Source organism: Balaenoptera physalus, assembly GCF_965194825.1.
Source record: "Balaenoptera physalus genome assembly, chromosome: 5".
In the NCBI taxonomy this organism is placed as follows: Eukaryota; Metazoa; Chordata; class Mammalia; order Artiodactyla; family Balaenopteridae; genus Balaenoptera; species Balaenoptera physalus.
The window spans coordinates 80328983-80333102 of NC_138884.1; the positions used below are offsets into that span (position 1 = coordinate 80328983).

The following is a 4120-nucleotide window of genomic DNA, read 5'->3' on the forward strand; positions in this document are numbered from 1 at the left end:
AGTCAGAAGCCATGATGCTCAAGTAACAGTGAGTATACCCAACATCTAGATCTTGGTCCTAAACACCATTCTCCAGTAAAAAGGAACCAGGACTCCTTAGAGAAGTGGTTGATTATAGGCATAGGACAAGAAAAACACAAATTGAGTCTGCAACATCGTGTGGTTCCAGGAAGTAAGAAAATACCAAAAAAATAAAAATAAAAATAAAAATAAGTTGGTTGCTTTTCCAAAGAACATAGGAGGCAACCTGGAAGAGCCTCTAATGGCCAAAGCCATAACAAATAGAACAACAGAATAAATAATAATAGTATTGAACTTTAACACAAAGAATAAAAGAAATATTCATGCATTCTTGCTGATATTAATAAATAACTGCATAAATAAGCAGATATGTGAGGGAGAAGAGATAGCTCTTCCTCACAGTGGAATTTCAATTAAAAAATGTAGAAGAAAATAGAGAAATAAGAAGTTACTACTAGGCAAACACCACAGTAATACATGTTGCAGATAAAACCCTCTAAAGGTAGTGGGGAGACATTGAGGAGAAACATGATTTGCATAGTCTCCAAGTATGTCCCTAAGATACTTTTCAACAAAAAGAAACCTGTGAAAAAAACCTGGCTAACACCAACTTAATCAAATGATCACGATAACCATCATTAGTAATATGACATATTGATAGGTATCATGAACCTCTTGGTATTATGCACTGGGAAAGTCACAACATTGTTTTTGTGGTATTTTTCCAAAAAAATGCATAACTCATTCTAATCTTGAGAAATTATTGGACAAACACAAATTGAGGGATATTTTACAAAGTAACTCATCAGTACTCTGCAAAAATGTCTAGATCATGAAAGAAAAGGAAAGACTAAGGAACTATTAACTGCTAGAGGAAACTAAGGAGAAATAACAACTAAATGCAATAAGGGATCCCGGACAGGATCCTGGAACAGTAAATGACTGGTGGTGGAAAAATTGGTGAATATCAAATAAGGTTTAGCGTTTAGTAATAATATTGCATCACTGTTAATTTCCTCCTCATAGTAATTGTACTTTTGTTATGTAAGATGTTAACATTAGGGGAAATGAGTGAAGGCTGAAACATCTTTCTCACTAAGTTTGCAATTTTACTGCATGCCAAAATTATTAAAATAAAAAAGTTTTACAAATGCTATTAAAATTTATTGACTCTATGCTTCTGCTTTCATGTCTGATTTGGAATTAGTTTTGTTATCTGGAAACTGAGATTCTACAAATGTCTAAGAATACTTTTAGAGAAGTTTGGATTACTTTAGATATACAGTTGCTCTAGTTTATCATTTCTGGTTCCCAGCAACTAATACTTCCTCATGTTATCTGAAGATAAAGCTGTTTTCAAGAGAGAAAGAAGGCCATTATATCTTATAAAGGGGTCAATTCATCCAACAGATATAACAATTGTAAATATTTATGCATTCAGCATCAGAGCACCTAAATATATGAAGCAAACACCAACAGAACTAAGAGAAGAAATAAACAGCAATACAATAATAGTAGGGAACTTTTTTTTTGAATTTTATTTATTTTTTTATACAGCAGGTTCTTATGTTATCTGTTTTATTCATATTAGTGTTTATATGTCAATCCCAATCTCCCAATTCATCCCACCTTCACCTCCCCACCCCCTGCTTTCCCCCCTTAGTGTCCATACGTTTGTTTTCTACATCTGTGTCTCTATTTCTGCCTTGCAAACCAGTTCATCTGTACCATTTTTCTAGATTCCACATACATGCGTTAAGAGACGATACTTGTTTTTCTCCTTCTGACTTACTTCACTCTGTATGACAGCCTCTAGGTCCATCCACGTCTATACAAATGAACCAATTTCGTTCCTTTTTATGGCTGAGTAATATTCCATTGTACCACATCTTCTTTATCCATTCGTCTATCGATGGGCATTTAGGTTGCTTCCATGACCTGGCTATTATAAATAGTGCTACAGTGAACATTGGGGTGCATGTGTCTTTTTGAATTATGGTTTTCTCTGGGTATATGCCCAGTAGTGGGATTGCTGGGTCATATGCTAGTTCTATTTTTTAGTTTTCTAAGGAACGTCCATACTGTTCTCCATAGTGGCTGTATCAATTTACATTCCCACTAACAGTGCAAGAGGGTTCCCTTTTCTCCACACCCTCTCCAGCATTTGTAGTTTGTAGATTTTCTGATGATGCCCATTCTAACTGGTGTGAGGTGATATCTCATTGTAGTTTTGGTTTGCATTTCTCTAATAATTAGTGATGCTGAGCAGCTTTTCATGTGCCTCTTGGCCATCTGTATGTCTTCTTTGGAGAAATGTCTATTTAGGTCTTCTGCCCATTGTTGGATTCGGTTGTTTGTTTTTTTAATATTGAGCTGAATGAGCTGTTTATATATTTTGGAGATTAATCCTTTGTCCATTGATTCATTTGCATATATTTTCTTCCATTTTGAGGGTTGTCTTTTTATCTTGTTTAGAGTTTCCTGTGCTGTGCAAAAGCCTTTGTTTCATTAGGTCCCATTTGTTTATTTTTGTTTTTATTTCCGTTACTCTAGGAGGTGGGTCAAAAAAGATCTGGCTGTGATTTATGTCAAAGAGCGTTCTTCCTATGTTTTCCTCCAAGAGTTTTATAGTGTCCAGTCTTACATTCAGTTCTTTAATCCATTTTGAGTTTATTCTTGTGTATGGTTTTAGGGAGTGTTCTAATTTCATTCTTTTACATTTTATTGTCCAGTTTTCTCAGCACCATTTAGTGAAGAGACTGTCTTTTCTCCGTTGTATATCTTTGCCTCCTTTGTCATAGATTAGTTGACCATAGGTGCGTGAGTTTCTCTCTGGGCTTTCTATCCTGTTCCATTGATCTGTATTTCTGTTTTTTGTGTCATTACCTTATTGTTTTGATGACTGTAGCTTTGTAGTATAGTCTGAAGACAGTGAGTCTGATTCCTACAGCTCCGTTTTTTTCCCCTCAAGATTGCTTTGGCTATTCGGGGTCTTTTGTGTCTCCATACAAATTTTAAGATTTTTTTGTTCTAGTTCTGTGAAAAATGCCATTGGTAATTTGATAGGGATTGCATTGAATCTGTAGATTGCTTTAGGTAGTATAGTCATTTTCACAATCTTGATTCTTCCAGTCTAAGAACATGTTATATCTTTCCATCTGTTTGTGTCATCTTTGATTTCTTTCATCAGTGTCTTATAGTTTTCTGAGTACAGGTCTTTTACATCCTTAGGTAGGTTTATTCCTAGGTATTTCATTCTTTTTGTTGAAGTGGTGAATGAGATTGTTTCCTTAATTTTTCTTTCTGATCTTTTCTTGTTAGTGTATAGTAATGCAAGAGATTTCTGTACATTAGTTTTGTATCCTGCAACTTTACCAAATTCATTGATTAGCTCTAGTAGTTTTCTGGTGGCATCTTTAGGATTTTCTATGTATAGTATCATGTCATCTGCAAACAGTGACAGTTGTACTTCTTCTTTTCCAATTTGTATTGCTTTTATTTATTTTCTTCTCTGATTGCTGTGGCTAGGACTGCCAAAAGTATGTTGAGTAATAGTGGCGAGAGTGGACATCCTTGTCTTGTTCCTGATCTTAGAGGAAATGCTTTCAGTTATTCACTATTGAGAGTGATGTTTGCTGTGGGTTTGTTGGATATGACCTTTATTATGTTGAGGTTGGTTCCCTCTATGCCCACTTTCTGGAGAGTTTTTATCATAAATGGGTGTTGAATTTTTTCCAAAGCTTTTTCTGCATCTACTGAGATGATTATATGGCTTTTATTCATCAGTTCGCTAATATGGTGTATCACATTGATTGACTTGCGTATATTGAAGAATCCTTGCAGCCCTGGGATAAATCCCACTTTATCGTGGTATTTGATCCTTTTAATGTGTTGTTGGATTCTGTTCGCTAGTATTTTATTGGGGATTTTTGCATCTATATTCATCAGTGATATTGGTCTGTAATTTCCTTTTTTTGTAGTATCTTTGTCTGGTTTTCGTATCAGGGTGATGGTGGCCTCATCGAATGAGTTTGGGAGTTTTCCGTCCTCTGCAATATTTTGGAAGAGTTTGAGAATGATGGGTGTTAGCTTTTCTCTA

General features: G+C 35.1%; 1 protein-coding gene across 2 annotated transcripts in view; it reads left to right on the forward strand.

The window, feature by feature from the left end:
- Nucleotides 1-4120, forward strand: part of GABRA4 (gamma-aminobutyric acid type A receptor subunit alpha4) — a 179807-nt gene that overhangs the window by 150020 nt on the left and 25667 nt on the right. The gene's annotated exons all lie outside the window — the stretch shown is intronic.